The 22,712-nt window shown below is 43.3% G+C and overlaps 9 non-coding genes and 1 pseudogene across 9 annotated transcripts; 7 read left to right on the top strand and 3 right to left on the bottom strand.

The window, feature by feature from the left end:
• The first annotated feature begins 492 nt into the window (after window positions 1-492).
• On the top strand, window positions 493-564 carry trnag-ucc (transfer RNA glycine (anticodon UCC)). The gene has a single exon. It is a non-coding gene; the product is annotated as a tRNA-Gly (tRNA).
• Window positions 565-2,104: 1,540 nt separating this feature from the next.
• trnav-cac (transfer RNA valine (anticodon CAC)) lies at window positions 2,105-2,177 on the bottom strand. The gene has a single exon. It is a non-coding gene; the product is annotated as a tRNA-Val (tRNA).
• Window positions 2,178-2,264: 87 nt separating this feature from the next.
• Window positions 2,265-2,336, top strand: trnag-ucc (transfer RNA glycine (anticodon UCC)). The gene has a single exon. It is a non-coding gene; the product is annotated as a tRNA-Gly (tRNA).
• A 5,507-nt stretch (window positions 2,337-7,843) lies between these two features.
• On the top strand, window positions 7,844-7,916 carry trnat-agu (transfer RNA threonine (anticodon AGU)). Its single transcript has one exon. It is a non-coding gene; the product is annotated as a tRNA-Thr (tRNA).
• Window positions 7,917-12,025: 4,109 nt separating this feature from the next.
• On the bottom strand, window positions 12,026-12,189 carry LOC132896853 (U1 spliceosomal RNA). Its single transcript, XR_009656187.1, has one exon. It is a non-coding gene; the product is annotated as a U1 spliceosomal RNA (small nuclear RNA).
• Window positions 12,190-14,720: 2,531 nt separating this feature from the next.
• trnad-guc (transfer RNA aspartic acid (anticodon GUC)) lies at window positions 14,721-14,792 on the bottom strand. Its single transcript has one exon. It is a non-coding gene; the product is annotated as a tRNA-Asp (tRNA).
• Window positions 14,793-15,193: 401 nt separating this feature from the next.
• LOC132899151 (U5 spliceosomal RNA) lies at window positions 15,194-15,308 on the top strand. Its single transcript, XR_009656651.1, has one exon. It is a non-coding gene; the product is annotated as a U5 spliceosomal RNA (small nuclear RNA).
• Window positions 15,309-15,474: 166 nt separating this feature from the next.
• Window positions 15,475-15,646, top strand: LOC132898987 (U2 spliceosomal RNA; annotated as a pseudogene).
• A 2,435-nt stretch (window positions 15,647-18,081) lies between these two features.
• LOC132896477 (U5 spliceosomal RNA) lies at window positions 18,082-18,195 on the top strand. The gene has a single exon (XR_009656059.1). It is a non-coding gene; the product is annotated as a U5 spliceosomal RNA (small nuclear RNA).
• A 195-nt stretch (window positions 18,196-18,390) lies between these two features.
• Window positions 18,391-18,579, top strand: LOC132897471 (U2 spliceosomal RNA). The gene has a single exon (XR_009656325.1). It is a non-coding gene; the product is annotated as a U2 spliceosomal RNA (small nuclear RNA).
• The last annotated feature ends 4,133 nt before the right edge of the window (window positions 18,580-22,712 follow it).

Here is a 22,712-nt window from a genome sequence, read left to right as displayed (position 1 = left end):
CTGTATATCCTTGGCCCCCCTTTGGCCACCCCATGAAAAAAATCCTGGCTACGCCACTGAATTCAACACTGGGGATTTTGCTGTTTGTGTTTGGTGATGGTTTATGCTCAATTCCTGATGAGTCCACTTCTTACTGTGGTTATTTTCTGTGTTCTTCAATACTCTCACTCCTGCTATAATTGACCTTAAAAGATGCTGAAAAATCAGCATTCTATGGCACTGTATACATTCGACACAGACTGTCCATTCCAGTATGTTGAAGCTGAATGCATGTGCACTACCACTACTGGATCGGCATATTCAAAAAATAAATAAATAAACAAACCCATCGCTATTTCTGCCCGGTTTCGAACCAGGGACCTTTCGTGTGTTAGACAAACATGATAAACTCTACACTACAGAAACCTCAGCCCTTCGACCGATCAGCTGTTGCCTGGGCCTCAAGTTCAGAAGCAATGGCACTTATGGATCTGTCCCCAGGCCAGGCACACAGCATTGGTGGTATAGTGGCTAGCATAGCTGCCTTCCAAGCAGTTGACCCGGGTTCGATTCCCGGCCAACGCACACCCTTTAACGCTTCGTTTCTCTGATGAAAGGCAGAGAGCGTGGCCAGGCACCCGGGAGGAAACGGCAGCAACGGATCGGTTGCTCTTCACTGCCTTGCCAAGGAGGTGACCGAGGGCCGCTCCTTCTGCTTTCCGCTCGCGTTGCATGCAGTCGAATGGCATCGGTTTGCGCAAACCTGGGCGTGCTTCAAGGACACGGGCGCCTGCGTGCTTGTCTTTCATTGGCGGCAAGCTGCTTCTTTGCATGTTTTCCACAAACAGAGGACTGCACAGTCACGGTTTGAGAGTCAATAAGCAAATGTGTCTGAATGTTGGCCGGCAAATACTCGTTGAGACATGATGAAGCATTCCAGAGTCAATGCCACTTTGCAGCGTTCTGATGCCATGTGCAGCCCTGTTGACCTGACCTCACTCCGTAAACGAGCAACGAAGTGGCATTTGAGAACACCACCTCCCCGTGACGAATTGCAATGTCCATGCTTCCACAGTCAACAGAAATGTAGATCGTGCCCGATTTTGTTTTTAAAGCAGCCGTCACGGACCTTGATGGAAAACCAGAGAGGCAGGGAAACCGTGCAAACGAGGTTTTGTCCCGACGGTCGTCTGCACCTAGGAGAACATGACAACCACTAAGCTACAGAAAGCAATCCGGTCACGTTAAGGGTCTGTCTTTCTGGCTGTTTCGAGGGTACCTGATTTTAGCAAGGCGATAACTGGACGTTAAGGGAAGCAGAGCTCAAAAGGCAAAGCGTGGCTCTGCCAGGTTTCTCAGGAGCGTCTATTCGCTTGTCAGGTGAAAGGGGAAACCACTGCACAGCAGAAAACACGCGAAGCTTTTTCAGCGTCTCGGTTTGGGACTGTTCCAAAAGGCACGGACGGAGCAGAGATCACAGCTCGACATTTGTTCGCCGCCAAGTTCAAGAAAACGAGCACCGATTCCGCCCGGTTTCGAATCGGGGACCGTTCTCGTGTTAAGCGAACGTGGCCGCCGCTACAGCACAGAAACCACGCGTGTGTTAGCTCTTGCCTGGGCCTCAAGAAGAACACAGATCACGCTTAAGCGACTGTCACGAGGATAGGGGCACGGCCTTGGCGTCGTAGAGATGAGCTGGTGGTCGAGTGTGACGAGGATCAGCACTGAAAAGCGCTGCAACAACATCACGGGAAGAAATCAAATGCCTTGTTTGGACGGGCCAAGAAGATGACTGAGGACTGTTCCTTCCGCTTTCCACGAGCGACGTAAGGAGTTGTTTGCAGGGTTGAATGACATCAGTTTGCCCCTGCGTACGTTCGACCCATGAAGCGGTGAACAACACGGGCTCCTGCGTGTTTTCCTTTCGTTGGCAACAAGCGACAGGTGTATATTTGTCCACAAACAGAGAACTGGAGAGTCACTGTGTAAGATTTGTTCAGCAAATGTGTCCATACCTTGGCTGGTGAAAAGCAAACACTTCCGTAGTTGGCACGGTCAGAGCAGAGATCACAGCTCAGCAGTCACTCAAAAAATAAATAAATAAATAAACAAACCCACCCACCGCTGTTTCTGCCCGGCTTCGAACCGGGGACCTTTCGTGTGTGAGACAAACGTGATAACCACTACACTACAGAAACCTCAGCGCTTGGACCGATCAGCTGTTGCCTGGGCCTCAAGTTCAGAAGCAATGGCACTTAGGCATCTGTCCCCAGGCCAGGCACGCAGCGTTGGTGGTATAGTGGCTAGCATAGCTGCCTTCCAAGCAGTTGACCCGGGTTCGATTCCCGGCCAACGCACACCCTTTAACGCTTCGTTTCTCTGATGAAAGGCAGAGAGCGTGGCCAGGCACCCGGGAGGAAACGGCAGCAACGGATCGGTTGCTCGTCACTGCCTTGCCAAGGAGGTGACTGAGGGCCGCTCCTTCTGCTTTCCGCTCGCGTTGCATGCAGTCGAATGGCATCGGTTTGCGCAAACCTGGGCGTGCTTCAAGGACACGGGCGCCTGCGTGCTTGTCTTTCGTTGGCGGCAAGCTGCTTCTTTGCATGTTTTCCACAAACAGAGGACTGCACAGTCACGGTTTGAGAGTCAATAAGCAAATGTGTCTGAATGTTGGCCGGCAAATACTCGTTGAGACATGATGAAGCATTCCAGAGTCAATGCCACTTTGCAGCGTTCTGATGCCGTGTGCAGCCCTGTTGACCTGACCTCACTCCGTAAACGAGCAACGAAGTGGCATTTGAGAACACCACCTCCCCGTGACGAATTGCAATGTCCATGCTTCCACAGTCAACAGAAATGTAGATCGTGCCCGATTTTGTTTTTAAAGCAGCCGTCACGGACCTTGATGGAAAACCAGAGAGGCAGGGAAACCGTGCAAACGAGGTTTTGTCCCGACGGTCGTCTGCACCTAGGAGAACATGACAACCACTAAGCTACAGAAAGCAATCCGGTCACGTTAAGGGTCTGTCTTTCTGGCTGTTTCGAGGGTACCTGATTTTAGCAAGGCGATAACTGGACGTTAAGGGAAGCAGAGCTCAAAAGGCAAAGCGTGGCTCTGCCAGGTTTCTCAGGAGCGTCTATTCGCTTGTCAGGTGAAAGGGGAAACCACTGCACAGCAGAAAACACGCGAAGCTTTTTCAGCGTCTCGGTTTGGGACTGTTCCAAAAGGCACGGACGGAGCAGAGATCGCAGCTCGACATTTGTTCGCCGCCAAGTTCAAGAAAACGAGCACCGATTCCGCCCGGTTTCGAATCGGGGACCGTTCTCGTGTTAAGCGAACGTGGCCGCCGCTACAGCACAGAAACCACGCGTGTGTTACCTCTTGCCTGGGCCTCAAGAAGAACACAGATCACGCTTAAGCGACTGTCACGAGGATAGGGGCACGGCCTTGGCGTCGTAGAGATGAGCTGGTGGTCGAGTGTGACGAGGATCAGCACTGAAAAGCGCTGCAACAACATCACGGGAAGAAATCAAATGCCTTGTTTGGACGGGCCAAGGAGATGACTGAGGACTGTTCCTTCCGCTTTCCACAAGCGACGTAAGTAGTTGTTTGCAGGGTTGAATGACATCAGTTTGCCCCTGCGTACGTTCGACCCATGAAGCGGTGAACAACACGGGCTCCTGCGTGTTTTCCTTTCGTTGGCAACAAGCGACAGGTGTATATTTGTCCACAAACAGAGAACTGGAGAGTCACTGTGTAAGATTTGTTCAGCAAATGTGTCCATACCTTGGCTGGTGAAAAGCAAACACTTCCGTAGTTGGCACGGCTCTTTTGGCTCTTCTTACTATAAGGAGCCGGCTCTTTCGGCTCCCAAACGGCTCCTGAGATTTTATTTTTGATTTAATTGCTGCAATTAACTAGTTAATTAATTACATTATTATTTATATTTTATCAATAGGATGTTTTCCATTTTATTTTTTAGTTTTTGTAGCCATTGTAAAGCTTTGTTAAGTATAGTAGTGTAACAATGTTCTAGCTATAGAAATAAAACTTACCAATTAATAAATTATTTTTTCACAAACATAATGCAAAACTGTGTTATATTACCAATATAAAATACACAGCTGATTTTCCCCTCCTCAGGTGCCTCACAGACTCCTCTCCCCTGTGCTCCACAGCTTTATGCATTACACCAATTTTCGTATTTTCGCAGCTGTGAATGACATCAACCCCCCCAACCAAAAAAAGTAGGCGTACACCATGCTACTTTTTTTCCTTTGAAAGGTAATAGACAACACAAAGACGCAATCGGACAGCAACTTTTGTGAAAGTCTCTCTGAGGCACCTAAGTACAAAAAAATAATTCGACTCCCACCGAAGAGCCGGCTCCCGTCGTTCACTTCAAAGAGCCGGCTCTTTGAACCAGATCGTTCGCGACCGACACATCACTACCGGTTTCCTACTGACCCAGACAAGAGGGCCAAATGGATTGCAGCTGCGAAGAGACAGGATTGGGAGCCAACAGAGTACTCCAGACTTTGCACTGATCATTTCATTTCAGGTTAGTTTATCAGTTAACGCAATTTTGATAAAATATATAGCAAAAAGGAAATGGGTCAGTGTTTGTTAACCCATCTGAGCAGTGAAACAAGGCAGTGTTAATTTGTCGAGGGTTGCATGTAGCAGACATCAGACATAAAACGCAATAACAGAGGCTAGAAAGAAACGGGACACAGAAATAAATAAACAGGGCTCCATACCAAGGCTGGGTACAGTGTTTGTGATAAAAGACAGATCCAATTTAACACGAATCACAGCTTACTTTCTTGTTAAAATGTGCAAAGGTCTCCACCATCTCATACCGCCTTGCACTGAAGGACTTAAGCGTGCCATCGAAAATGGCTGTGTCACGTGACTTGGTCACGTGGGTGAAATACCTCAATTCCCTGCTGTTGAGATGAGTGAAGTCATCTGGCTGCCATCTTACCACTCACATCGATAGTGTGTGATCATTTGACTTCTGTGTTAAGCTGTCATGTCCGATCAAATTTGCCCCAAGAAAAGTATCTCCTGACTTTTTTCCTTTCATTACCACTTCTTATTTTCTCAACTTTACCCACATTCCTTACATATCTTTATAGCACTCCCCTTCACTGTTGTTGTTTTTTTCTTTCTTTTCCAGTTCAGTCTCTGATCATTTTTTTGAGCAGCTCTTTTACTACTATAATTATTTTTACAGAGATTATTTCAGTTTTTCTTTGTACAGGAAATCATATATTGGACGCCATCCGGGAAATAAGCCATTGACCGGGAAATATGACCAACCCTGATTTAAGAGTACTTATCAATATACTTGGACTCAATTTAAACTAAAATCATGTTAAAACAGACAATCATGCCCATTTTGTCAATTTGTGCAAGTAGGTGTGACGTGTGTAGATGATCGACATTGTCATTTGTGCTTAGCCTGAGGTAAATGAAAATAACTGCTGACCAAACTAGAACAACAACATCTCTTTTTATTTGCATCCCTCATTGCCATTTCTGCCTAAGGCTATGGTCCTTCTTTCATTTAGGCTACTGAGGCTAATTTACTCAGTTCATTCTTCTTTTTGAGTTTGAGCCGTTGAGCTTGAGTTCTCACATTCAATATCAAACATGTCTAGACTTTGGCTTTGATCTAGTCTGGGACATTTCCATCAAAAATCTGACACAGTCACAGTGTTCATCCCAGATATCACTGTCAGATTTTCAACAAAAACAGACAAAACGATGAGACAGATTTTCTGTTATTTTGCTCTTGCAAACCATCATAAAATGCTGTAGGTGGGTCCATGCAAATGGCACTGCACACACACATAAAAATGATCACACACTATCAATACTCACAGGTGAAATGTCTGTCCACAACCTTTGACTTGACAGTTTGTACAGTTCACTGCTGCACATGCAGGCATTTTTCTTGCAATTTTTCTCACCAACTACATCAATAACTTGACCAGTTTTGTGTAGCTTCCAGTAGCCTAAATAACCATTCTGCTCAACGATGTGAGTGGTAAGATGGCGGTCAGATGGTTTCACTCTGATGAGCCTCTGAGCTTTCCAGATTTTTATGTAGAGATCAGTGCTCCAAACATGATTTATCGAGGCTAGTGGAGCTCTTGGACACATTGCTTTTAAATTGTTGTTAACAGCCCTAAAGATACCAAGTGTCAAGCATTTGGGTGTAAAATAAACCGGATCATTGATAATTTTATGTGACATGCTTTTGTTTTTATTCATGGAGAAAAGAGATCTTTTTAGATGGCAAGAATCACACTGCTATGGCAACAGGATTGTTTACTAGTATCTGTGTCAGTACTGAACATACATTATCTAGCCAAGTAGATTTAAGAAGAAGAAGCCTTTATTTGTTTCACATACACTCAAGCACCGACTGAATCACACAGTGAAATTTCTCCTCTGCATTTAACCCATCTGAAGCAGTGAACACACACAAGTGAGCAATGAGCACACACACACATACCCACAGCAGTGGCAGCTATGCTACAGCGCCCAGGGAGCAGTTGTGGGTAAGGTGCCTTGCTGAGGGGCACCTCAGCCCATGGCTCCTATATACTTAACCACATCTTTGAACTGTGGGGGAAACTAGAGCACCCAGAGGAAACCCACACAGACACAGGGAGATCATGCAAACTCCACACAGAAAGGCCCCTGGCAGCCGCTGGGCTCAAACCCAGGACCTTCTTGCTGTGAGGAGACAGTGATAACCACTACAACACTGTGCCACCCTAAACGTTGATATGTCAAAAAATAAAAAAAACTAGACAGGGACACTCTAACGAGTGCAAACCCCGCCTTTTCCCTATTAAAATACATTGGGCGAAAATTTCGAAGTTCTGCCATGACCTTGACCTTTGACCTTTGACCTCCAAAATTTAATGGTTTTCTTCCTGGGTGATTGGCAACACGTACAAAATTTGGTCCAAATCGATCCATTGGTTCTTGAGATATCTTGCAGACACACAGACAGACAGACAGATACACACATACACAGACTGACGCAGGTGAAAATAATAACCCCTCCGACTACTATCGGCGGGGTTAATAAAACAATTAGGAACCCATAACATCACCTTGTTAACATGCATACCAAGTTTCAAATCTGGATCATGAATAGTTTTGGATATATGCTCCGGAAACGAACATTGCTCTGAGAAACTAAGTCAAAATATATTTATGTAAAATTTTGAAAAATACTTTTTTCAAAAATCCAAAATAGCAAAAGGCAGCAGTTCACATGTTGCTTGATATGTATACAAAGTTTCATGAAGATATCTTCAGTAGTTTTAAAGATATGGCCCGGAAATGAAAATGTGACCAGACGGACAGCCGGCCGGACAGAACCCATTTCTATATCCCCAGCCAAAATTCATTTGGGCAGCCGATCAAAAAAGAACCAAAAATACTGGTTGAATTTTTTTGGGTTGCAGTTCTCATCACCTGAAAACCACTGGCTGCTGCTGAGGATGGCCCCACATGAAGAGCCTGGAGATCAGCGAGGTCACTCATGGTGCTTACGGTTTGTCTCTTGAGGTCTTGGCCTGTCCAGTGTTTTTGTTAACTCAGATGAGAAAGTAGCCAGAATGTACAGTCCACAGCCCACTCTACGACTGACGCACTGCATTATTTAAAACGCGTGTCCATTTTTTGCGAGGCAAATAGTAAACAGAAGCTAACTGCAGCTAGGAACTAAAGCTGTGAGTGACTTTACAACAGTTTCTGGGGGCTGTTTTGGTGATCAGCGCAGGGGCTTCAAGGTTCTGCTGTTGCTCCAATCTTCAATGATTGTGAAAGAGTTAAGGCTCCATAGCTCAGTGGTGAGAGCACTGGTCTAGTAAACCAGGGGTCGTGAGTTCAATTCTCACTGGAGCCTATAAAGAGTTAGTGAAACTGTCTCTGAGTCTTACTTTTGCTGGACGCTACCAGTTTTAGTATCGGGTGTAAACAAACCACAGCTAATGGATTCTCAATCCTCCCTGCCCTTCTCTTTCAGTAAACGATGTTTTTTTAAAAAAAATATTAAAACAGAGAAAATGCAGTGAGAAGGTACATTCCAACATCCATGTAGGTAAACCTAGGCCAAAAATGGACATCATCACGCCAATAATTTCGAGCAATTTTGCACACATCATAACCATAAATAAGCTAACTTCTTCTGTATCTATCCTCTGCTTCTCTCTGACTTAGATTATCCAAGCACTCTGGTAGTAAAGCTTTTCTAGTGGTAGCTTTCTTCGAACTGCAGACATCTGACATCTTCAATATTGCTTGCCTTCAGTATGTAAACAACTTCACAACAACATGTGACCCAGATGAGGATGGGTTCTCTTTTGAGTCTGCTTGCTCGGCTATCGGCTCCAAATCATCCTCAAACAAAAAAACAAAGATTGAGGACGAATTTGAAGAGCTTTCGTGTCTTTTTCAAAAGAATCGGTATCAAGAATTCACGCCACTGAGGAGAATATTATAGAGTCCGTGTGGAAACAAAAGAAGGTACTGGTGCAAATAACGTCAAGCGTGCAGCACCGCCAAGCTATAAATCGCTGCGATCTAATAATGACGGGCAAGCTTTTAGTGATTTTTGGAACAGGATTCAGATGCAAAAAAGCATTTATCGAAACAGTTTTTTATTTATTCGCCAACTTTACAGTGTAATTGAGCACAGCACACACAGAAAACTGGGGGTTTTCTGACGTAACTTTCATTAGACTAGCACTTTAAGAACGATGCAGCCGAGTGAAATCCGCCTACCCGTCAGTCGCTGCGATCTAATAATGGTGGACAGGCTTTTAGTAATTTTTGGAACAGAATTCAGATGCAAAGAAGCATTTTTGTATTTATCTGCCAACTTTACAGTGTACTTGAGCACATCACACACAGAAAACCAGGTATTTTCTGATGCACCTTTCATGAAACAAGCACTTTCAGAACGATGCAGCCAAGAGAAATTCATGTCGTCAGCAGTTCAGGTCGACCATTTAAGGCATCCATTAAATTAGCTGAATCAATTTTCTGATATTTACCTAAAAGCTAAAAACGCAGAAAACAGCTACAACTTAGTAAATGAAGATAAAATATGACAGAACTACAGACAAAAAAATCTGAACTTTAGCAAATGGATGCGTGAATTTTTCGACTAGAATCCTGTCTGTCAGTGTTAGCTAACATTACTTATGTCATCTGCTGCACTAGTATATTTTGCCTGAGAAAGTTTCTCAACTAAAGACAAAATAAACAAAAGAACCATGACTTACCTCTGTCTAATTTGCTAAGGCATCATGTTTAGCAGATAGTTACAACTTTGTACAACACAAATCCTCATAAAATATAAAGTATTTTATAGTAAACGTACGGACGGCACAGTGGTGTAGTGGTTAGCGCTGTCGCCTCACAGCAAGAAGGTCCGGGTTTGAGCCCCGTGGCCGGCGAGGGCCTTTCTGTGCAGAGTTTGCATGTTTTCCCTGTGTCTGCATGGGTTTCCTCCAGGTGCTCTGGTTTCCCCCACAGTCCAAAGACATGCAGGTTAGGTTAACTGGTGACTCTAAATTGACCACAGGTGTGAGTGTGAATGGTTGTCTGTGTCTATGTGTCAGCCCTGTGATGACCTGGCGACTTGTCCAGGGTGTACCCCGCCTTTCGCCCGTAGTCAGCTGGGATAGGCTCCAGCTTGCCTGCAACCCTGTAGAACAGGATAAAGCGGCTAGAGATAATGAGATTAAACGTATGATGATGCTGTGTGATGTCACGCATTCTCACAGCGCATGCTCATTCAATGATAATTCCAATGAAAATGTTTTTTTTTTTAATTGAAGGGTGTAATTCACTTTAGCTTATTTTTTGTTGTCTAAATCATTATTGATGAACTCTCATATTGATGGTGTTTTTAGAATAGATGAAAATGAATAAAAGTATTATATTATAATAAACACTGAAGCAGAGGGAGCTCAGCTCCTGCTGGCTGTATTGCCGAGGCAAGGAGGCGGAAGGGAGCTCCGGAGGGCTCCGCCCAATTTAATCTCTGGGTTCGGAACCTGAAAAGTCGGTCCCCTTCCGGATAGAAGTTTTGTTTTTTGTTTTTTTTCCTGGTGCGAACCGTGACGACATCAGAGGGCGTGTTTTTAGTTTAGGATAAGTTTCTACATCTTCTTATGATTACTAGTTGGTCTGTGCTCGTATTTTGGAAGAAAGCAAATATCTGCTATGTCTGCAAGTCTTATGAAGACAAGGAGGCTCAGGCACCAAAGCGCAGTGTGTGGAGAAAATGTACCTGGCTCTGCATGTTGCTGGTGTTTTCGTTCTGCTCGCACGGCTTTCTGACCACCAGGGAAGAAATAAAAGAACAAAGCTTGCGGGCAAGCAATGCGATCCACCATCTCCGGACTACTGTTTACTTCTGCTGTGCACTGTGCAATGCCTTCTGTCGATGACGCATTCTTGATAACAAATTTCTGTTGAAAACTCATGGAGACCAAGGGCATCACTAGGCCTTTTTTACTGGGGCACATGCCCCAGTAAAAATCAGCTGTGCCCCAGTAAGAAAATGTTGAAAGATTTTTGTAACAAACTAGTTTCTTTGGCAGATCATTTATCTACTGTAAGTTGTAGGACAGAGTGTGTTTCAAACTTCTATCGCCTCTTCTTTCTAACTAATTTTCTGATTGGTCTGGGAGATTCTCACTGTAAACATAGTGTGCATGTGGCGTGCCATGAGTCCATTTAGCCTACTAGAGAGATGAGTCTACTCTTTGGTTGAGTCAGAGAACGGGCTCTGGATGAGTTAAGGTAGCGCGAAGTTTTTGCAACAAAACTAAGCAAACCATATTCTAACAAACCCATTAAACTACATCGAATTAAACGATATTAAATTACTTTTCCAAATGGATATCAGACAATTCTCACGAAGCAGAGACGGGGCAGGGAAGCAGTGACAGATGAGGAGGAGGGTGAGAGAGGTAAGATTAAGGTTGTAGGCTATGTGCTAGTCAGTCATAACTAACCAGCTAAGTTCGTAAATCGTGAGAGTTGAGGTGACATGTTTAGCATCAGCATGCATTAAAAGCCCAAATGCCAACAATAATTTTTTTGGGGACTGGGATGTGTTTTCCGTCTCGTTGACCTATTCCTCGCATAACTTCATCCACAAGAGCATGAGAATTATCCACTTTGCATAGGTTGGGGACAGGAACGTTAAGGTGCATTGTGCGGGGGGGTGCAGTGCCCCAGTAAAGCTTAATTCCTAGTGACGCCCCTGATCAAGACCCTTGCTCATGCCAAGGTTCCCAGAAGCCTGACCTAAACCCGTTCAAGAACACGTTCCCTGGTGGTTGGAAAGCCGTGCGAGCAGAGCGAAAATAACAGCAACATGCGGAGCCAGCTACATTTTCTCCACATGCTGCACTTTGGTCCCTGAGCCCACTTGTATTCATAAGACTTCAAACACATCGTGCAACTTGCACTCCAGCGCACAACGTCAGGGGAGGGCAAAGAAGGAAGGAAGGAAATAGATAGATAGATAGATAGATAGATAGATAGATAGATAGAAAAGCCACCAGCTCTATTTTTGACTCTATCAGGGTTATGGGAAAGAGGAGAGAGCAGGAACGCATTCCCCCACTGTCAGAAATTATGCAGTCGATATTCCCGCATTTGAAGAATTCGCAAAGGTCTGCACAACCCCAATGAAATTCCCTCTGTCAACGGTGCATCCTCAACAACCATGTTCTGCTCAAAACTCATGGAAACCCTAGCTGGGTGCTAAGGATAAAAGAAACCTGAACAAAACCTGTTCCCTATGTACTCCGAAACACAGCAATACACAGAACCAGAAAGATCTTTTCCACATGTTACTTTTAAGAGCATAACCCTTCTAGCTTCTCAAAGATTTAAAACAGCTAGTAGCTCTTGATATAAAACATCTGAACACAAAGAAAAATTTCAAAAAAAACAAACAGCTCTATCTTTGACTCCCACAGAATTAGGCAAAAGGAGAAAATGCAAACACAGTCCTCCTCTAGCAGAAATTATGCAGCTGAGATTTCTGCATTTGAGAAATTCACAAAGGACAGCACAGCTTGAGAGCAATAGCTAGGCCTCATTTTGGGCAATCCACCTTCTTGATCATGGTATTGCCCCTACTAGGTAAGTATGAGCTTCTTTACCTGGCTGAGATGTAACCCTGCAAGGGTGTAGGCTGCTCCGTGAGGGTGGGCAAAGTGTCTGAGCAGGGTTTTGCATAATTTTTGGCCCCTCCTCTTCCAATTCAGCACAAGACACTGGTGCTGATTTCATGTGCGCTCCCTACTGGTCAGACAAGATATGGACCCGACAAGACTTTGCACCCACCGACACGTAGCCCTTTTCCACCAACAGGGAACGGGTTCCATTCTGGTTCGCGCACCAAAGTTTGATCCGTTCAGACAGGGCCGGCTGCCCTAGGCGAGATTGAGTTTTGGCACCCCCCCAAGAAAAAAAACCCTCTAATAACATCTAAATAACAGAGCATTTTGGTCAAAAATCCATTCATTCAGACAGTGGTTAAATTGGCTTTTGTAAGGAGGGGGAGCCCTTCTTCACTCACAGTGGTCAAGATCTCTCAAAACATTTTTATTTATTGCACCATCGGTTTAATTCATATTTTATCAACTTATGGCCTAGTTATTTATATCTCACATCAATGCACATATTGGTAACTTATTAAGCCTACGTTTCACCATCAATCTACACTGTAATTTGTAAAACTTATTCACAATATACACCACCAATTCACATATTAGCAATAGTTATTTACATCTCATCAACCAACAGTATTATTTGCATTACTTGTTTACATCTCACACCATCAATTCACATATTAAGAATAGTTCTTTACATTTCACACCATAAATCTACATCAATCAAATCAATTGTTTGCTAAACTTACTTACATGTCACAACATCAAACCACATATCAGCAATAGCCAGTCATTACAATTTAATTTACAACTTTCCAAATAAGACTTAGGGCGTATTCACACCTATGTTGTTTGGTCCGGACCAAACGACCAAACGAACCAGATTTCCCTTGGTCCGGACCTTTTGGGTTGGTCTGAATACAAACCACCGAACTCTGGTCCGGACCAAACAAGCGCACCGAGACCGAGCTGCAAGGTCGGACTCGGTCCGGACCAAAGGAACCCTGGTACGGACCTTTTGGAGGTGTGAAAGCAGACCGGACCTAATCCGACAATTTTGCTTTTTTGTACCTCGGGAGCTTCCATCATTTGTCGAGCATTATGGGAAACAGAGTCTTGACACTCCACCGCAAAGCGCAAACACTGTTTCGGTTGTCAAGGGAACCTTACAACAGTCGTTCAGTAATTCAGGCTAGACTACAGAGTACAAAAAATGAGTAGGGGGCAAACGTGGGCCGAGGAAGAAACGCGTACCCTTGTGGATATATGGGCAGATGTCCACATATCTGAGCTTTTGGAGAGAACACACAAAAATGCCGACGTGTTTGCTGTATTCAGTGAGAAAATGAAGGAGAAGGGGTTCACGCGCTCCCCAGAACAATGTCGGCTAAAAGTGAAGAAACTCCGTCAGACCTACATTAAAATCAGGGACATTCTTTCAAAAAGTGGCGGTACTAGCGACTTGCATGAAGAGCCAGAACTATCACAACATGATGTGCGCTCATCAGCGCTATCCTCCCTGACTACTTTTGAACTTAACGCTGTGCGCGCGTGTCGTCTCTGACCAATAGCTGAACGACCTCAGGGCGCGTGGCTTTGTTGACAGATTTTGGTCCGCTTAGTAAAATGTACAGTGTGAAAGCGAACCGCACCAAAATGAAAAAATAAAAAAAACATTTGGTTTGGACCAAAGCAAGTGAACTATCGAACTATCCTGGTCTGAATACACCCTTAGATCAAGTTTCTCCTGCCTTTCCTGTCTCTGTCTACATGCTCCTGGGGAGACTCCCAGAGCGTCCGGGGGACTAGGGATGTCTGAAACATTTAATTTTGTTATTTAGTCTAGTCTTAGTACCCCACAGCAACCTCATAACTTTGGCCAACCAAAGCAACATTGGATTGGGGGTCGAGCGCGCGAGCCAATGGAAAAATCCAGGCTGCCAGTTCTCACTATCACAAGGGAGGTTTGCTAACACTCCATGCGCAAAGATATGTTAGCGGGCATCCATTAAATTAGCTAACTCAATTTTCTGATATTTACCTAAAAGCTAAAAACACAGAAATTTTTTTTTTTTGTCTGACTTTTACTAGACTTAGAAATTGAATATTATTAGAACATCATCAGAGGGTCTCCCATTGGCAATTTACAATAGTCATAATTGACATTAACATTGACTTTAGGCATATTAAAGTATGGTCTATAGTCACTGGATTTATCTAGATCTGTTACTATTAATAAGATTTAATTGACACAAAATGTGGCTATTCATACACACACTTTATATACATATGCTCAAGGGCACTTCCACCCAACACCACCCCATCTTAACTGAACTACATATCTTTGAACTGTGGGGTTAACCAGAGCTGACACAGGGAGAACACGCAAACTCCACACAGAAAGGCCCCCGCCAGCCGCTGGGCTCAAACCCAGAACCTTCATGCTGTGAGGCGACAGTGTGAACCACTCCATCCCCCTGCTGCACAAGTTAATAAATGTTTAAAGTCTCCCCGTCGGGGAATCGAACCCCGGTCTTCCGCGTGACAGGCGGAGATACTGTCCACTATACTAACGAGGATGATGCAATAACCCTCATATATCAATTAAAAATGTGGTATGGAAAGCACTTACTGCTGGGGTCAACACCATTCCTGTCAATAATCAAACTCCAGCTGATGTTTTCATATTTAATTTATAGGCCTGCATCCGTGATATTGGACAGATCGCACAGCACTCAACTGTTCCTTTTCAAAATTCAACACCCCCACCCTGCTTGCTTATCTATCTATCTATCTATCTATCGATCGATCGATCGATCTATCTTTCTTTCAAAAAAGCTCATTGGTCAGACATTTCTCTGCCTGTGTGCAATGGCTACTAAAGCTGTAAAGGTGTAAGAGATTGGCCCAGGCCACCTTACCCTCTACCAGCTTTCTGCACCTCCAATACAGTGTCACTAACCTGATCCAGTGTTAAGTGTAGCTCAGGTTTCTCTTTATTGACGTATAAAGCTTTTGCCTTTTACTAAAGCTTTCCGTGGAGAGAAATATTAATGAGCTCGATATATTTTTGCAGGCTTTGCTCTGGTAGAGCTGAGCATTTTTAGTCAATAAATGTTAGAACTTTTGATCTTTTTGCATAGAAGCATCTCCCACACGCCCCAAAAGGTGATGTCTCTATTCAAAAGGATCCAGCTGTGTTTACTTTTCTGGATTTTAATATGTGGAAGTGGTATTTAAAAGCATTGAGTGCAGTAAGATATTGCTTTTTGGTCTTTTGGTTAAGATCAAGCATGGTATTTATTCTTATCAATTTGATATATGTTCTATAAATGAAAATGTTATATCAAGCAGTTTTTTTTTTGAACAGGGAACTGAAATAGGGGTTTGCTCCTATCAACCTGATATTGTAGTATCTTCAGGAATAGTACTTTTGCTCAAAAAAGGGTGTTTTTTTATTCTTATTTGACACTCTTTCAGTGAAGTTGATAAATGTTTTTTTTATAGTAGAGAATTAAAATAGGAATTTGTTTATTTTATTCTGTATGCTCATGTGGTATTATAGTAGATTTAGGAATGGTTACCTTATTTTAAAAAAGAAAGAAAAAAATCTTTATTTTGCCTGCCCTAACTTTTTCCCTATTTTCTGGTTTTCTCCATGCTCAACAACACAGGTGTAGAATTGGGTGTGGGCGGTATGGGCGTGTCCCTACTTTTCTGGCTGCCAAATTGAGGTATTTCACCTGACGTCACAGGGTCACGTGACGCCCCGGTGTCCGCCATTTTGGACGGCAAGCTAGCTAATGTCAACAACAGTAGCTAGTATGTTACTGTAGCAATGTTTACGTTCAGTCATTTGGATGACTGTTAAAACCTTTCAGTCTCAAGTTTTTCCTTTACTGGATTTACTAGTTTACTGAGCCAGCGAGCCCCGGAGCGCTAGCTAGTCGGCCAGCCAGCCCCGGAGCGCGCTCAGTAAACTAGTAAATACAGTAAAGGAAAAACTTATAACGGGCCATGTCTCAACAGACTAAGAAGTTATTTCAATGACATTTAATAACATTTTGTTTATCCTGAGGACCGAAAGTAAATGAAAATGTGAACAAACCTTAGCTGTCAGTGAACAATCCTGGTGGAAGCAGGTAAATGTCATTCTCTAAGCCTGCTAACCTCAATTTTTGCAAATACCTCTCCCTCTGCTCGCCCTGTAAATGCCCTACGTCGCTGGATAGTGAAGGTGTTTTCTGCATCTCGCTCCTTTTTCTTTTATGTTTTTCGTTTGTCGCCTTCCTCGCATTCAAACTGATTCGAGCCGTGCCGTCCAAAATGGCAGCATCACATGACTTGGTCACGTGAGTGAAATACCTCAATAGAAATAATTTGTTCAAATGGACATTTGCAAATTGTGGTGTGCGCTGTCGCCTCACAGCAAGAAGGTCCGGGTTCGAGCCCCATGGCCGGCAGGGCCTTTCTGTGTGGAGTTTGCATGTTCTCCCCATGTCTGCGTGGGTTTCCTCCGGGTGCTCCAGTTTCTCCCAAAGACATGCAGGTAATCGAGTGTCAGTAGGAGTGCTCCCAGAGCTATACAGTAAAAACTGTGGTGCGCTGTTAGGATATTGTTTGTACCAGTAAAGGTCAATGTTATTGCTGCTTGGCTCATATGAACATTTCAGACTAACGGTGTCTGTTTCTTTCCCCACAATGTTGGCATCTTCATCCATTGGGACAATTTTATCTGCAAAACTGCCTGTTGTAAAAAGAAAATAAAGAAAGAGATCTGGGAAATATGTTTTGTCAACAATATTGACTGAAGAAATTATGAAATCACTAGATTAATACAAAGTAGGGTATTCATTAATACAATTAATTAATTAATTTATGAAAGTGAATTACCTGTTGTGACAGTGAGAATCAGTGGGATGTATCTCACTGTGTACAGGAAGTTGTATATTTGAAATATAACTCATGCTTATGGTTTTGGAATGGGATGTTCAACAAACTCATCAGCCTGGTCAGGTCTCCTATATTACAGTGTCATATATAATCACATACAGACCCAGTCTACCATAGAAACAATATAAGCAGCCGTTCACCAATGAAAATACATTTCTAGAGAAAACAAAGTGTTAGTTTAAAGTTTAGAGGCATCTATGATCTCATAATGATGCTCTCAATTTTATAAAATTAAACTTTGCCTTAGGATGTAGCACAAGCGAATATTTTTGCCTCGAGCCCCAGGAAAAAGTTGTCAATAATTATTTAGGTTTTCAGTCCAGTGATCAGAATATTTTTAAAGAAATATTGCTGCTGGCTCATCCAAGTTTAATACTTCATTGAAATGTGCTTTGAGTTGTTTATTTGTATGTTGGTCACATTTGGCTTGTGTTTCTAAACTTATACTTTTGTAATGTCAGGGTTCAAAGCTCACACAGCTGCAGCCACGTGATCGCACCTTCTGATATGACTTAGTGTTCCGACTGATTCACAAATCACAACAAAGGAAGGAGGACAAGGACAGAGACTGAAGAGCTTAATTCATTTACTTAAAGACAATAGAAATATTTACAAAATGAATGTATGGTGTGAGTAAGGCAATTAATCAGTGCAAGCATGTGATGATAGTGGAGTGAAGAGTTGTAGCATGAAAGAAAAACCAAATATAAAACAAATCCATAACAGATAACCAAATCAAGACAGCAGGTGATGAGCTCCAAGCCCCCGCCATTTCCCAAAGGCTCCTCCTTTTAAAGGAGATCCCAGGTGTTTCCGTAATGAGCTCCTCAGCCACAACTCCAAGCATCACAGCGGCAGCGCTGAGAGTCTCCCAGCCTCCAATCCAGTGTCACTAACCTGATCCAGTGTTCAGTGCAGCTCAGGTTTCTCTGCACTGACCGCAAATCTTTCACCTTTTACTAAACATTTCCGGGGAGAGGGATGTTAATGAGCTCAGCTTATTTTTGCAGGCTTTGCTCTGGTAGAGCTGGACATGTTTCATGGTCAAATGTTAGAAATATCGTGCTTTTTGCATAGAACACCCCCAACACACACACACACACACCAAGTCGATGTCTCTCTTCAAAAGGATCCAGCTGTTGGGGGCGGAGTCTAGCTGTGTTTACCTTTCTGGAGTTTAATATTTGGAAGTGGTTTATTTAAAGCTGTTCACTGCAGTAAGTTATCGCTTTCGGCCTTTTGGCTAAGATCAAGTGTAGTATCTGTTTTTATCAGTTTAATATCTGATATGTTCTCTAAATAAGAATGCTATATTAAACAGATTTTTAGAACAGGGAGCTGGAATAAGGGTTTGCTCTTTCTGCTCCATGTATCAACCTGGTATTGCAGTACATCAGACCCGGCGTCATGGGGGGCGAAAGGGGGCTACAGCCCCCTCGTGGCTACAGCTCCGCCTCCTCAACGAAGACTCAGATCACTTAATTGTTTTCTTATGAAAATATAATGTATTATAGACGTATTAATAATTTGCATTTTCAAATACGAAATATTAAGTTGTTAAGCATTGCACAAAAATACATTTCACATAAATCACTATTAAAACTGGCACGGTAGGACAAATCTGATTGGTTATGATTCTTACGTTGTAATCGTAGAATTCAACTGTATTAAGGTAGGATTATTTCAAAAAGCCTGAATTTAATATTAACCCTGTTTAAGACATATGTATCAATCCTAACTACTGGGGACTAGTTATTGTGGGTGTATGTGTGAAATGCTGACACAGCCGCGCACACACAGACCTGTGATAAGGACAAGGGGAGGGGTCGTGCGGGCGGGGGTTTTACATGCACACTTACAAGTGCACTGTCTCTGCAATATCCTGTAATATGCAGTCAGTTTACGGGAGTAGTCTTTCCCCCTCCGAATTAAACGAATTCAATCACAATATTGTGAATCCATTTTCTTTCTTTGTAGGCTAAGTTTATCTCCGTGTAGGTTGGTGCATGTGTTCATATATGGTCCGCTTTGTGCGCAAATAGCGTAAGAATATGTGTCATTGACGTCACCCCCCATGCAGCGGGGGTGAAAATTCATCACTTCAGAGTGTTTAGTCCCCTACACGCCTAAACTGGGATCGCGGATTAAGTGGTTAGCGTTGACTCGGTGCGAGTCAGGAAGGCTATTACTGGTGCAGCCGCGGGGTCTGTTGATTTTTTTTAAATTATGATTTTGGCCGCCGAGTCAAGTACCTTAGACTTGCATTGACGTTTTGTTTTCATGCCGCGGAGCTATTTGTATGTATTTTAAATGTAAAGGACTTGCCTGTAGGTTTGTGTGTGTTGTTTTATGTTTGGCATCTTTCCGGTTGTACCGCGTGTCTGTGAGAAAATTGGAGGGGAGGGTTAACAGGTGGGCACGGGGGCTGATAAAGCGTAACTGCCCTGGTAATGTGTCACATGATTTTCCCGGACTAAAGCAACCTTCGGGGCCGTGGTTTTGTGGTTGGCGCAGTTAATTGTTTGAAACACGTTGTCAGACCGCCATCACTACTACACACTATATGAAAAATATTTGCCCCCTTAGTAAACTGTTCCTGGCGCCGGGCCTGCAGTACATCCAGGAATGGTGCCCTTGCTTAAAAACTAAAAAAAAAAAAAAGGCAAGTTTTTTTTTTTTTAAATATGTCAGTTTAATGTTTGTGTTTTCTATATAAGAGTAGATGCTTGACAGTAGAGAACTGGAAGTGGGGTTTGCTTTTTCTGTTCTATGTATCTGTGTGACGTTATAGTAGTCTTAGAGTTATTTTGCTCAAAAATTAAAGTTCTTTTTTTTTGTCTGGTCTGATTCTTCCCTGTTTTCTGGTTTTCTCCATGTTTAACAAGCAACTGGACTGTTAGTCTGCAGTAATTCTTTTTCTTACTTTTTCATGAGACACAATATTTCCTACCTTCTACTTTCTTTTTATTTACTTACTGGCTTATTTTTTTTTTCTCTGCCTGTTTGCAATGGCTAAGAAAGCTGTAAAGATGCAAGAGATTGGCTCAGGCCACCTTACCCTATACCAGCTTTCTGGACTTCCAATAGTGTTTTCACGAACATCACCAAAGCACAAAAGTTTTAGATGTGTACCGTATTGGAGGTTTTGATTCCTGTAAACATCAGGTAGATAGATACGGTAGCTCCCAAGCTGGGAATTTCTTTTGTTGCAGCAGCAAGTTATCAAACGTGAAAAGAAAAAGACACACTGTGCAACATAAAATAGAATTAAAAAAAGAACAAGCTGACTTTATACAGATAAAAATGTAACAATAAAAAAACCTATATATGCACTTTGTACATGTGACTGTGCATTAATAGTGCTAAAATCAAGAATTGCGATAAATGAAGATAAAAACTGTGACTGTGCATTAATAGTGCTAAAATCAAGAATTGCGATAAATGAAGATAAAAACTGTGCAATGGAAGACAAATAAATAAATAAAAACAAATCAACTCTAACAGTGCAAATGACTAATGACAGCAAACCCAAAATTATGCCTCTGGAGGTAGCTTTTTTTTTTTTTTTCCTTTGCCATGACCCGGATTTGAACCGGGGTTGCTGCAGCCACAACGCAGAGTACTAACCACTATACGATCATGGCAAACTACTCAGAGGTAATCATACTTCCGTTCAAGACCATACCACTCATAATTTTCAAGTTCTGCTCCAGAAACAAAACCTCCCCCTCAGACTAATGCCGCTTTTCCACTACAAACGCGGCTGAGCCGTGCCATGCCGAGTCGAGCTGAGTCGAGCTGAGCGGGGCTGTTGGAGTTGCATTTCGACTACAACCGCGCTGAACCGTGCTGGCTGGAAGTGGGTGGACACATTGGGTGGAGTTAGCGAAAGTGGGTGGACGTCACGTGATGTCGTTAAGCAGCGCAAACAGTGACATCAGTGACAGTGGCGGAACAAGTCAGAGTGGGGCCGGGGGCGGGGCAACTGACCGGGCCCTTTATTAAAGCTTATCATAACATCATTTTAGGCTACAAAATGTCCGCAACTGCGGTGTTTACCAATTTCAACACTACCGGGTGCAACTATGTTATTTAGTACATCAAGTCCTTCAAACGAACATGTAACTCAGAAACAAAAAACATTAGGATACTGTACATGGCTCATAATAAAACATCAATAGCCTATACTACGCACATTATTTGAAGGGCATACGAATGAGCGCTCAGAGGTTGCAACGGTGACAGGAAGAGTCAGAAATAAAAGGAGGGCGGTGCAAACCTCACTGAATGCACTGTGTTTACCAATTTCAACACTACGGGGTGCAACTATGTTATTTTGTACATTAAGTCCTTCAAACGAACATGTAACTCAGAAACAAAAAAACATTAGGCGACATACTGTACATGGCTCATAATAAAACATCAATAGCCTACTGCGCGCATTATTTGAAGGGCATACGACGAGCCTTGCGCTCCGCGAACTCGTCCACGATGCTCTGTATGTCACTGATTCAGTGATCTTTTAAGCGGTAGTCTCACGACCCGAATAGTAAACAATAAACATGGAGGACATGGAGTCGTTAGTGTTGCTGGTCTTGGTGCTGTGGCTTGTTGTCACCGACAACGCCAACAGATACTGGCAAGAGCGTATAGATGAGGCGAGGCGCATAAGGCTTCAGAAATTCTCGTAATTCGTAATTCTCCTTCTTCCGGGTTTGCGGTGTTTACAGATCCCAGCGCGCTCGCGGGGCGTGTGTGGGCATGTGAGGACACTCCTCCTCACCAATCAGTGCACAGGGGAGTGTCTGCTCACGCCCCCAGCCTCACTCGGCTCGGTTTGGCTCGCTTCAGCCCCACTCCAAAACGGTGCGAGTTTTAGGGGCTAAGCAGGGCTGAAACGAGCTGAGTCGTGCTGGTTTTTGGTAGTCGAAACGCGAGCCGTGTCGGGCTGAAGCGAGCTGAAGTGAGCTGAAAAAGGGTAGTGGAAAAGGGCCATAACCTGACAAACGAAGTCTGAAATTGTTTCCATGGAAACATGAAAATTTTAAATTTCTCAAGTTTCTTAGTATGAAAAGGCACATCTACATCACCTTCTTAATATGTACACCAAGTTTCAAATCCGTATCATGAATAGTTTTGGATATATGCTCCGGAAACAAACATTGCTCTTAGAAACTAAGTCAAAACCTATTTATGTAAAAATCTGAAAAATACTTGAGAAAGTAGCCAGAATGTACAGTCCACAGCCCACTCTACGATTAACACACTGCATTATTTAAAATGTGTGTCCTTTTTTTGTGAGGCAAATAGTAAACAGAAGCTAACTGTAGCTAGGAACTAAAGTTGTGAGTGATGTTACAGCAGTTTCTGTGGGCTGTTTTGAGGATCAGTACAGGGGCTCCATAGCTCAGTGGTGAGAGCACTGGTCTAATACAGCCTTTCTCAACCGGGGTGCCATACTCCATATTTCCTGTTAACAGGAAGGAAGCCAGATCTCTCAAAAATGTGGATTTTTGGGTCTGACTGCTATGCGTACAAACACGATC

The sequence above is a fragment of the Neoarius graeffei genome, chromosome 1 (assembly GCF_027579695.1).
Source record: "Neoarius graeffei isolate fNeoGra1 chromosome 1, fNeoGra1.pri, whole genome shotgun sequence".
NCBI classification, from domain to species: Eukaryota; Metazoa; Chordata; class Actinopteri; order Siluriformes; family Ariidae; genus Neoarius; species Neoarius graeffei.
The sequence above is the reverse complement of the archived record's forward strand: the minus strand, read 5'-3'. Positions and strand labels throughout refer to the sequence as shown.